Source organism: Myxocyprinus asiaticus, chromosome 17, assembly GCF_019703515.2.
Source record: "Myxocyprinus asiaticus isolate MX2 ecotype Aquarium Trade chromosome 17, UBuf_Myxa_2, whole genome shotgun sequence".
NCBI classification, from domain to species: Eukaryota; Metazoa; Chordata; class Actinopteri; order Cypriniformes; family Catostomidae; genus Myxocyprinus; species Myxocyprinus asiaticus.
Genome location: NC_059360.1, coordinates 40,134,451 through 40,147,549, shown reverse-complemented (window position 1 = coordinate 40,147,549; position 13,099 = coordinate 40,134,451). Strand labels below are relative to the sequence as shown.

At 37.0% G+C, this 13,099-nt stretch overlaps 1 protein-coding gene across 2 annotated transcripts in view; it reads left to right on the top strand.

The window, feature by feature from the left end:
• LOC127455432 (protein Smaug homolog 1-like) overlaps positions 1-13,099 on the top strand; it is a 181,351-nt gene that overhangs the window by 23,306 nt on the left and 144,946 nt on the right. The window lies entirely within an intron of this gene.

Genomic DNA, 13,099 nt, shown 5'->3' with positions numbered 1-13,099 from the left:
TGCTCTCTCTCTCTTTCTCTCTTTTTCTCTTCACTCTAACACTCTAGCCACTTTTTCCAAATAGGCAATTTTTCCTTTCCCCCACTTTCCCTCCTGGAAAATCTTCTTGATGCAAGTTCTTACTGTGTCCACAGACCAATTCCACTGTTGATTCTTTTTTCCCTCATAAGGGGAAAAAGTACAGACAGACCTTTTACACTCATTTTTAGGTTGTTTCCCCTCTCGGAAATAGGAATAGTTCACCCAAAATTAAAATTCTGTCATAATTTATTCAGATCCTCCTTTGTCTTTTCAATACAGTACCTCACTTTAAAGATTAAAAAAGGACCCAAAAGTATAATAACAATAGTCCATGAGAATCAAGTGTCATATTCTAAGTCTTCTGAAGCCATACGATTAGGGTTGGAATCAAGAACCGGTTCTTATTCAGAGCTCGAACGTATATACTTCCGCCGATCGGAATCAACACCATGCTAAAATACTTTGGTGTTTCCTGCACTACCATTTGGTGGCACTGCAATTCTGCTATAGAGCTCAACAGTACCCGCCCACTTTTTCAGCTGCGTGGGTTCTGGAATTATTTTTCCAATTCATTTTTCCCATAGATTTTTAATAAAAGTTTTGTAAGTGTAACAAGTTCCCAGTTCACCAGTAGACAGAGGAAGCGGGGGACAGCGATGTCAATTCCAAAGTAAGTTTTAATGTTTTCACACTCAAAGTAAATATTCACAAAGTCAATCTTCATACACATCAGTTATCAAGTCAGCTCTCTCTTACCCTCTGCTGCTGACGGCACTCCTTTATCCCCACTGCTGCTCACTGCAATACAAATCAGCTGTTAGTCAATTCCTGCACAGGTGTAAATCCTTTCCACTCACCTCTCCCGGCCTTGCTCTCCAGAGATCAGTGCTCGACCATGCCCCTGCTCCCACAGTAAGCAATCAACCAAACCAACCAGCTTTGAGGTGAATGTCTGTGTAAACACACCATTTGCAAGAATCTGTTCTGTTAAAATATCAAATCATCTCATCATTTGGTAACAGAATTCCATTACTTATTTCCAAATATTTCTACCTTAGAAGTACTAAAAGAATTGTTAATGGAACTATTAAGGAACCTGTACCATTAATAGGAATAGGTACCATAATCATTGAATTCCTTACAATTCCCATCCTTACATACAATTTTGTTGAGAAACAACACAGAATTTAAGTCATTTTAAAGTGAAGCACTTCGATTAAAGCACTAAACATTAGCAAGGTATTGCATGAACACGCAATCCACTGTGAACAATGGACATCAACATGATTTAAATTTAGTGTTGATTCTCAATTATTCCTATTGTATGTCTTCAGAAGACTTGGAATATGATGCACAAATCACATGGTATGATACTTTTGGGTCCTTTAAAGTGAGGCACTCTCCACTGTCATTGTATTAAAAAGACAAATCTTGATTGATACATCTCCTTATGTGTTTACTGGTTTGCAACGACATGAGGTTAAGTAAATTATGACAGAATTTTCATTTGTGTATGAACTATTCATTTAAAAACCCTTATGTGTTATACTGCAGGCTCGGTTCTTTTACAGCTGTGTCTGGTGTGTACTGGCATTAGTTTTTGACCTCTTCTGCTGTACTTTTGGGAATTGGAAGTCAGAAACTGAGCTGAGCAGTATCCTCTTTCTCCCTCCCAAGATATTCAAAAGTGGTGCATCACCCTAACCAGAACACACTTTGTCCTTGGCATGTTGACTCAACAACTATAAAAAAGGAATGATCCCATTCTAAACCAACTCTTGCTTTGTTTGTAGTGCTACCAAGATGAATGTTGGACATTGGCTTGGCTCAGGATCACCACAGAGGCAGACACAATTTGAACTTTAAACAAAGAGACACCACGTACAAAAATTTAGTGTACCATGGTATTACCAAAAAAGATACTGTGGAAAAGCCTTGATATTGCTTTTTTTTTTTTGGACACTACAATGATGGTAATAACATGGTAGTTTTTGCACAGCACAGTTCCATGGTATATGAATATGGTAATAAAAAAGTACCATGGTACAATGGCCCTAAAACAAATTGGACACTTAAGCCTTTTATGCCTAAATGCTTTGCAATGTGATGAATGCATACTTAAATTCACTTGTGTTGTATGGCAAAAAGAGTCAGTGGAAGTGAATGGTGACTGAGACTTACGCATCTATTTTTGTGTTCCATGGAAGAAATTCATAAATGAGGGTGAGTAAATGATAACAGAATTCTGAGTAACTTTTTAACTAAGTTTTATTTTAAGTGTCCAAATGCTTTTTTAGGGGCCACAGTATCTATCAAAGTATCATGTACCATAATACCATCACTACATCATTGTACAGCCATAGTACTTTTTTGTAAGGGATAAAGGTGAAAATAGGGTCACAACCCAGCCATTCACACCCTGTTTCCAGTGTCCTTGTGCATGGTTTCAGATGATGCAGTCACTGATGGTCTCATAAATAGGGCATAATCACCAGTCCACTGGTGTTTGGAGTTGGTGTTGTGGTCGACCTATTTTTAGAGCAAGGGAATCATGTGTCTGACACACAGATCTCCTCCCATGCGGACGTGGGTGGGTGTTTGTATGACTGTGCTAAAGAGATGGTTCACTCAAAAATGTAAATTCTGTTTTCATTAACTCACCCCTATGTTGTTCCAAACCCGAATTACTTTCTGTCCTTCGTTGAACACAAAAGGAGATGCTAAGCAGAATGTGTAGGACTGACAGCCTCAGTCACCATTCACTTTTATTGCATCTTTTTCCATACAATGAAAGTGAAAGGATAACATTCAGCCTAACATCTCCTTTTTGTGTTCCATAGAACATAAAGGTAATTTGAATTTGAAACAACAGGGTGAGTAAATGATAACAGAATTTTTAGTTTCAGTTTTGGAACATCTGGTGATGTACTGCATGATGGGGGTTGTGTCTTATCAAGGCGTGTGTCCAGGTCACAGGCGTTAAAGAACACTGATGCCGTTACAGTGTACAGCAGCTTGCAGGGGTTTATATTCGGTCTTTAATTAGGAGTGACTCAAAGTTAATTTAATTAAAAGGGGAAAATGTCTGTCTTTGTACGGCCTACCGAACAGTCTATCCATCCATCTCCTTCTGGTGAACTTGTATTTATGCATGCTAGTCTGACTGTGTTTCTGAATGTTTGTAAAAGGTCTGCCTGTGTAAGGAGCTCTCTGTTTTGTTTGTGTCATGCCTGCCAATTTTGGCCTAACATGTAATGTAAAAGCTAACATGTCTCTAAAACTTCATTATGCCAAAAGATACACTTAAAGTAACCCTATAGAGATGACTGAGAAGGCAGAGCATGTTTCTTAGTAGGGCTGGGTATGGATACAGATTTCCCAATTCGATTCCGATACACAACCTCTCAATTCGATTTGATTTCAATCTTAATTTGATTTGCTTCGATATAGATTAATATGGGTATATTTCTGTTACAGTGTCCATTGTGCTTACATTTAAAATAAAATCTCTCAGCTAATGCTCTTAATTATAAAGGAACCTACTAACCTTCTAGGCAATCCTTCTAGGTACAATTTGAAAAAATATAAATTTTACAAATTATATTTTAGCATTAGTTTTTAATCATATTTGTCACATTCCTTGCCTTTTGAAAAATGTTCAAATTCAGTCTGTTCCATCAATTAATGTCTTGAATTTGCATATACTCACTGAGCACTTTATTAGGAACACCAGTACATGGGTCAGGAGCTTCCGTTAATGTTATTATCAGCTATCAGAATGGGGAAAAAATGTGATCTCAGTGATTTCGACCGTGACATGATTGTTGGTGCCAGATGGGCTGGTTTGAGTATTTCTGTAACTGCTGATCTCCTGGGATTTTCACACTCAACAGTCTCTAGAATTTACTCTGAATGGTGCCAAAAACAAAAAACATCCAGTGAGCGTCAGTTCTGTGGATGGAAACGCCTTGTTGATGAGAGAGGTCAACGGAGAATGGCCAGAGTGGTTCAAGCTGACAGAAAGACTACGGTAACTCAGTAGTGAAAAGCATCTCAGAATGCACAAAACTTAGAACTTTGAGGCAGATGGGCTACAACAGTAGAAGACCATGTCGGACACTTTATTAGGACCATAGTGTTCCTAATAAAGTACTAAGTGAGTGAATATTTTTGTTACATTTTTATTGTTTACTTGCATAATTTGTACTATTTACAAGTATTTACATTGATATGTAGAACACGTGCTTAATCGGTTCTGTCTCTTTAAGACTAGCGGCAACAGCTAGTAAGCGCATATAGTGAGAGAAGACATGCATAATTTCTTTAACGCATCCATGTGTGATTAGAATTAAATGTTTTTTTTTTTTTTTATCAACAACTGACTAAAAAAAACAGTAAGGAAATTAAAAGAGACATTATTCAGTGACACATGGATCTGTGGATCTCGTCTTTGGACACACAGAAAGAGTTAAACCAAACTTTTACTATCAACATGCAGTAAAAGGACCTTTGTTCTAATAACTTTTTCTCCACTATACTACTCTATCACTGGCGAGTGAAATCAGAACATTTACTAGCCAGTGGCTAATCATTGACATTTTTAGTCACATAGCATGAGATTTGGTTGTACTTGCGATTGATTTACTTGCATTATAGAGGGTTGCCACATAGAGCGAAAGATCGTACTTAGGATTTAAGAATCAATATAGAGATTGTTCAAACAAAGATTGCGATGCCATCAGAAAATCTATATTTTTACCCAACCCTATTTCTTAGTGCTTTGCTCAGGCCTTGCTCTTCTGTTGAAGAGCAATGAATCTATTTTCAGCCAATCATAAGGTTAAATGGAAGGCATAGTGAAAATGCTAATTGAGGACCAGTGTTATTATAGTTTTAGATTTTTAATTTCGTTTTTATTTCTATTTTATATTCAATTTGTCATTCCAAATTAGTTTTAGTTTTCTCATTTTCAGTTTAGTTAGTTTTTATTTTTATTTTAGTTTTAGTATTTTTTTATGGCTGCCAAAGTGGAACGTTTACTGGTATCATTTAAAAAGTCTAACATCATTACATTTCTCAGGGCATTCTTGTGTTACGTACCTCTATCTACTTGTATTATCATGTATAATTTGGATTGTAAATGTTGCTAATTTTATAATACAGGGTCAATATGGGTAAAGTCACAAAGGACTTTTAAACTTGATCCCCATTGTATACAAATGAATTTCCTTTAATCATTATAAATCATTACTAAACTAATCTTTGGGAAGTAAACGATTAAAGGGACAGTTCACCCAAAAATGAAAATTCTCTCATCATTTACTCACCTTCATGCCATCCCAGATGCGTATGGCTTTCTTTCTTCTGCAGAACACAAAAAAATATTTTTTAGAAGAATATTTCAGCTCTGTTGGTCCAGACAATGCAAGTGAATAGTGACCAGAGATGTAAAGCTCCAAAAAGCACATAAAGGCATCATAAAAGTAATCGATAAGACTCCAGTGGTTAAATCCATATCTTCTGAAGTGATATGATAGGTGTGGGTGAGAAACAATATTTAAGTTCTTTTTTACTGTAAATCTTGACATCAGCAGTCTCCTTGGTGATCATGATTTCAAGCTCGATTACACTTTCTAGCACCATGTAGCACTCTGCAAACTCTGTTAGGAAGTGTAATCGAGCTTGAAATCATGATTGTTCCTGTAGACTGCAATTGCAAGAAGTACAGTGAAAAAGCAGTTACAGACCACATTTTGGTCTGTTCTCACCCAAAACTGATTAGATTACTTCAGAAGACATGAATTAAACCAATTATGGACTACTTTATGCTGCCTTTATGTGCTTTTTGGAGCTTCAAAGCTTTGGACCCTGTTGATTTGTGTTGTATGGACCTACAGAGCTGAGATATTCATCTAATATCTTTGTGTTCAGCAGAAGAAAGAAAGTCATACACATCTGGGATGGCATGAGGGTGAGTAAATGATGAGAGAATGTACATTTTTTGGATAAACTATCTGTCTTTTTGAGGTTTTAAAGTGATGATTTTACTTTGGGATGCGTGGTAGAGCTCATTTTATGACCAATGGTGGGAAAAGCAATGGTAAAGAAAATGACAAATTTTTTTTGAGGTGTAATGTTTGTAAAATGATTTATGATGTAAAAGTGTATAAGAAAATTAATTCCAAATACTTTGTAAATATTTTCTAAAGAATACAATTTCCTCTGTCCCACTTCACTACTTAAAAAATCTGGGATTTGGTTAAAAGAGGTTCTTCAAAGATTCCACTTCCTAGTATTAAGAATGTTTTTTTTTTGTTGTTGTTTTTGTTTTTTTGCTTTTGACTAAAGTAGAAAACATCCTAAGCTATAATGTTAGGTTATGTGTGTTTGGATCATAATTAAAAGTGTCCCACTTTGCCCAAATTCACCCTAGTATATCAAAAACTAAAATGAATTTGAGACTATTTTTATTTTTATTTTAGTTAGTTTTGGAATTCTGAAAAAGAAGTTTAGATTCAGTTTTTTCTAATAATTTCATTTTTATTTTTATTTTAGTTAATGAAAATGTTTATTTAGTTTTAGTTTGTTTTCATTAACTATAATAACACCATTGGGGACAAATGTTGGGATATTTGCAAGCTGAACCTCATGGCCAGATCTGTTCGCTGAGAGTGGGTGCCACGTGGAGTTCACTAGAGCACATTGTTTTACCTTCTAAAAATGACTCAGTGAAGCTCTAAAGAAGGGCTTTACTCAAGCTGACCACTGTGAGTCAACTGTGATTCACAGACTCCCTGCAGAATGTTCCTTTCACTCAGTTTCTGTCTATGCCGGTCTCATTTTCCCTATCTCTCTTTCTGTTACATCCACTTTTTGGTCCAATGCTAAATTTAGCAGTTGTAAACACTTCTTAAATACTGTAAAAGGAGGACAGTTTGGTGGATAAGTCAGCATAAAAGAAGGAGAGAGGAAAAATGGTGAAAGGGTTGGTGGAGAGAGTGAGGGTTATACACTAGCCCTTGGGAGGGGAGACAGACGAGAAAAATCAGCTCAGTGTTTCCGTTCTGTACCAGTCTGGTCTCTGCTCTTTTCTCTCCATTGGATGAAGTAAGCACCTTTACACAGAGGGCTTTCAAAGGAGGTGTGAATAAAGTAGGAGAGAGGGAAACACATTCCTGTGAGGGATACGTTCCACCAGGCCCAGTGTGGAATCCTATGAGTTGACTGCTTGGACATGAGATTGATTAAAGAAAATTGTATCCATTAAACTCGTAACTGTATCTTTTAATGGCCTTAATAAAGCTCAATAGTGACTGCCAACCTTTTTAGCTATATATTTCCCATATAAAATTCTTCAAGTAAAAGTTCTAAGCCTTGAATCAAACCAACCAGTTCCAGTATGATTCACTTTACAACATTTGATTTTAAGTGAAAAACATATTTGAACTACTCATCCTGTGAAATATTGCGAATGTTGTAAAATAGAATCAGTCTGGGGTTTTGTGTCTTTTTAGTGTCTTATTAGACAAAGTGCAGGAAGATATGGCTGCAGAAATTATGTCTCGATATTTTTCAGCCTGTTGACGATATTCAATATATATCTCGATAATTATATATTTGCTCTGAAATGGCTTAAAAGTGATAAAAAATAAATCAGATCCATGGTAGCCAAGTAGATCCAAAATGTTTAATGCATAAAATAAAAATCTCTAAAAAAAAAAAAAAATTAAGGCATGTTGTTCACTAAATGAACACAAGAAAAAAGACCTGTTTAATAATTTTCATTTATATACACCAATTTAATAATACAGCATTATACAAGCCATTTGTACCTACATATGTTTTACTAAAACATTCTTGTGAATGAATACAGGGTGCAGAAACTATACAACTAAAGCTACTTCACTCACTTCACTCAAAACCCAGTTGAATGGTATTATAAGACTGAATTATTATTGTGATACGCAGTCAAGTTTATTATTATAATATAATACTATTATTATTATTGAGGATTTTAATTGTTTTATGCAATAGTAAAATATGTCTGTCACCTGGAGCTTTTATTTTGGTGAAAGAAATGAAAGTGAATTTTCACTAAAAAATTATAGTTTTCAAATTACATTGATCCTCATTGCAAATCTGGTGAAATGCTGTTATTTTTATTTCTCCTTTTCTGTGATTCTGTGATACTCTGTCGTGTTTTTAGATTTGTATAATAACTTAGCAGTTACAAATGTTTGGAAATGCTTGAATGTTTGAACCTGCATCACTTTGCTTTTTAAAATGCATGTGAACTGCTCTGAAACATCATGAGCCCCGAACGTGCACACACAACAGTGTGCCACCTGTTCACTGTAAAGCACACAGACCTTGTATTAATGTAATTTGTCATGGCATCCTTTTCTTGAGGCTGCTAGGTCTGGATAGGAAGCCTAAATTTGTTTGGTCCAATGCACGAATCACAGCTTTTTGCGGTTTAATAATCACATATGCCCATATTACGCATCTGATGTTATTTTGATTAACTGTACAGACCTGAAGTATCGTGAAATCAGTATGTGCTCTTTAGGAAACGTTATGACCAAATTAAAAGTGCATTAAAATCATTGTGATATTCCTGATATTGCTACATTTTTTTTATTGCCAGCAAGATCATCACAGTTACATTGTGATTTTTCTCTAAATCACCCAGCCCTAATCGGACAACAACTTTTAAAGGGATAGTTCACTAAAATTCCTAAAATGAAAATTCTGTTATTATGTAGTCACCCGCATACCAAACCCTTATGACCTATGACTTTTTTCTGTGTAGCATAAAAGATGATTTTTGGCAGAATGTCTGGGATTTACATTCTCAGTTACAATTCACTTTCGTTGCATCATTTTCCCATACAAAAATGAATGGTGACTGAGGCTAACATTTTGCATAACTAGCATTACCTAGCTAGCGTCCTGTAAAAACTCACCTATTTGAAGATTGCTGCAATTCCTGTTCCAATGTTAACAGCAACTTCACTGATTAGAGGACCTCACTTCAGAATTGTGGGTAGTGAAATACATTTACAGAATTATTTACAATTGTTAATAATAATAATATATTTTATATAGCGCTTTACATTGCAAAGCAATCTCAAAGCGCTTTACAATAGGCTATGTACAAAATAAAAATAAAAAGTTAAGGGGTAGGGAAAGCTGTTTGAAGAGAGAGGTTTTTAAATCCTTCTTGAAGACCTCCACAGAGTCTAAATTGCGAAGATGGGGAGGCAAAGGATTCCAAGTATGCGGACCATACACTGAGAAAGCTCGATCGCCCATTGTACAAAGTCTAGTTCGGGGAACATGGAGGGCTGAGTTTTGGGTAGTCCTTAATAAACGAGCCGAAGTCTGGACCACTATGAGTTCGTTCAAATAGGAAGGGCCCATGTCATGTAAGGCATTGAACACAAGCAAGAGCACCTTATAGTCCACTCTAGATTTAACAGGAAGCCAGTGTAATGATTCCAGTATTGGAGTCATATGAGAGGATTTTTTTTTGTTTTTTTTTTGTTATAGTGAGAACTCTGGCGGTGCTGTTTTGAAACATCTGTAGCTTTTTAAGTTCTTTCTTTGGCAGGCCACACAAGATAGCGTTGCAGTAATCCAAATGAGAGAACACAAATGCATGAATGAGCTTTTCTGCGTCACCCAGACTGAGAGATGGCCTAAAATGGGAAATGTTTTTTAGTAAAAATAAGCTGTTTTACACACCATTTTTATATGACCGGTGAAGTTCATGCAGTTATCAAGCTTAACACCCAAGTTTGTTAATACAGTTGAAAGAGGAATGAGGGCCTGCAGCAGTAATTTGTTGGGGGGTGCCAAGTAACTTGGCCTCAGTTTTTGAGCTGTTCAACAACAGAAACATTTTCAACATCCAGATTCGAATCTCCTCAAGGCAGCAATTTTGCTAGAGCTGAGGGGGTACTGGTAGTGGATTTTAAATATAACTGGATATCATCTGCGTAACAGTGAAAATTAATGGCATTTTTGCAGAGGATTTCACCAAGTGGGAGCATGTAAATCATGAATAGAGTGGGACCCAGAACAGATCCCTGAGGAACACCACAGGAGATTACAGACGTTCTTGACCTGGCCTCACCGATAGTGACAAACTGCTGTCGATTTGAGAAGTTGGATGAGAACCAATTTGCATTAAGCAGCTTTGGAGGTCTTAGTTTATCCGTTATCAATAAAAATACAATATACCTCCAGAAATGTTACCCTTGACCTACAGCCACATCTACACTTATTCGTTTTTGTTTGAAAAGTCAGTTTTCAATTTCCTCAAAAAAAAAAAAAAAAGTATTATTTATTTATTTATTTATTTTTTACAAAGTTTGTGGTTAAGGAAAGTGTTTCTGAAGGTCTCCGTTTTTGGTGTAGAAAACCGCTGTTCCAGTATGGATGAGAAGTGTAAACGTATTAAAATCAATGGTCTGCAGTACAAAGCACATCTTTCTGTAATGAAAGAAATTTGTAAACGTGTAATTCAGTTTTCACATGTGGCTGACTCATGAGACAAAGTTTAACAGTTTTGCAAAATCTGCAGAATCTTTTCTTGCAAAACATCAGATGTTGGATTCAGTGACGAGCCACATAGAAAGGGAGAGAGTGTGAGTGTGAGAGAGCGAGAGGACAAGCTCTATGATCAGATTCTGACGGAAGTAAAAGGGGGGATGGTTCCAGAGGAAGTCAGAATCCCTGAGATGAGTAGGCTGCGTTGTTTTAGCAGTAGCACTCCCTCTATATCCAGCTGGATGGGTGGAGCGAAGGAAGAACTGTGTAATGATGGAGGAGTGTGGGAGTTTTTTTGCCATAGAGGAGCTGGCAACCACTGAGGTAGAGCAGGATCCTGGCCAAGTTGAATGCTAGGTGCAAATTATAGTAGTGGAGTGTTACTGAGGGTCATGAGGACTTTATTACTAGATAAACTCATCTCAACCTCTGGCAAAGCACGAACTGAACAGAACTGTGTGATGACACAGCGGTGGATATATACTCATTGGGTGTAATTTATGAACAGTATTTCTGTGTTTCTTAGCATTTTGTCCAATTTTTCTAACTCCTGGATTGGTTTTAATAGCCTTTAAAAATGGCGGTAGTTTGTGAACTTTCCCTTTAAGCCCAGGTTACTCCATGGGCATTGTCCCTATAAGAAGTGTACGGTATGTCGCTTGTGTATAAAGTATGATGAATAACTACATATTTTCTTATTGACTGATTTAAATGGTATTTGAACGGCACCAAAGCCCAATTCTCAAAGTACTGACCACTAGTGGGTGTGTGCTGAGTTCCTCTGCTTGCCCTCTAGTAGCCTGGTGGCCCATCAGTAAAAATGGAAGTGCCTGAAAAAGACTCTGAGAGAGACACTTTATCATCGGTACCCACTCTTCCTCAAATCTGAGTGCATCCTCTTTAGAGTGACATTGGTATGAACTAAACATGATAGGAGACCTCTGAAACATCTCTTCTCATATACACACAGATAGTCTTGCAGTTAAACATAGTTTATCATCCCGTTACACTATAACATTACAAAGAATAATCGAAATTGCCATGTGTCTTGATCTTGTAGTCATGATTTGATCTAACATGATCATTGTTATACAGTAATGTTCTTTACATGGCAGAAACTCATGAACCATAATCGGATATTTTTAGGTCATTAAGAAACAATTCTTGGATCCCATTTGAGGCTCTAGGCCCAAAGTGAATCAGACCCAGAGAAGAAGTGAGTCATAGACCCAGATCTGGAGATGCCAGGAGTTCACTCTGCGGCTAGCGTTCTCTATTATTGGTGGTGGACAAAGCCTCTGCCGTGACCTCAAAGTGTCTGTAGTTGCTATCATTCATTTCTGATGTATGTTACAATAGGTTGCAGGACCCTGATTATGAATAGTGTCCTCATCAAATATTTCAAATGTGAAAGCTATTTTAAAAGAAGAGTGAAAAACAGGTATGACTTTGCTTCATCCTCCAACTCAGGATTATGTTGTATTGAGTTGCAACTTCATTAGTGCCATTGTTATTTTGACAGTGGTGTAACAACTTGTCCTTACCAGCATCGAGCGATAAATCACATCCATGTTAAATTCAGTTTTTGTCCTAACCAGATATGACCATGACAAAGGCCAGAGACATAGTATATGCAAGTACTTATACGCAGATTCGAGCACTTAGCCAACGCATTGGCAACACACGCAGTCTGGTTGAACATGCTCAGTGTGCCTTTTTGTGTTACTGTGGTGGAAACAAACCTCAGTGCTCAAGGGTTCGATAGAGTTAACTTCAAAGTTTGGGCCATTAAGCTGTATCAGGTAAATTAGCTATAAACATGGACTTTACCTTTCTTACCCAGCAAAAAAAAGTCTTTAAAGTGTTATATGTCCGCAATTGCGCCCCTTATGACAACAGTAAGAGTTTACCACGTGCTTGCGTTTGTTTATGAATTGAGATCTGACACATTTTGAAATGCAACAATGCACGAAATCGAACTTGTGTACCTAGAAGCATTTGTGTTCATGTACTTAACGTAGAGTATGTTTCGGCCTTAAGGCATTTTGCCAGTCGCTTGGTTTCTGTTATTGCTGCATCATTGTCATGATTATCAGAGGCAGGACCCAAACACAGAGTGAAACAAAATATTTTATTAATACCAAAAAAAAAAAAAAAAAAAAAGCCAAAAAACATAAACCACCCCGTAGGGAAAAAACAAGGACCAGGGCAGTAATCACACAGATGGGCTGTGCTGGATAAAAATGGAGCAAAAACACAGGACTGACAGGATGAGAGAACAAGACTAACTGTCACAGGACAGCGAACACGAGGAGACTAAAATAGGGAGAGAAATCAGCAGGTTAACAGGCAGGGCAGGTGAGACAAATTAACTGATAATGGGCTCGGGGTATGACGCAGGACTGAGAGAAACGAGGCAAAACAGAAACAAAACAAAGCCAAGTGCTCTCACAAAACACAAACACCCGAATGGCACTAGCGCATATCGCCAGGAAAATAAGGCAACATGCACTCATGCCAACCG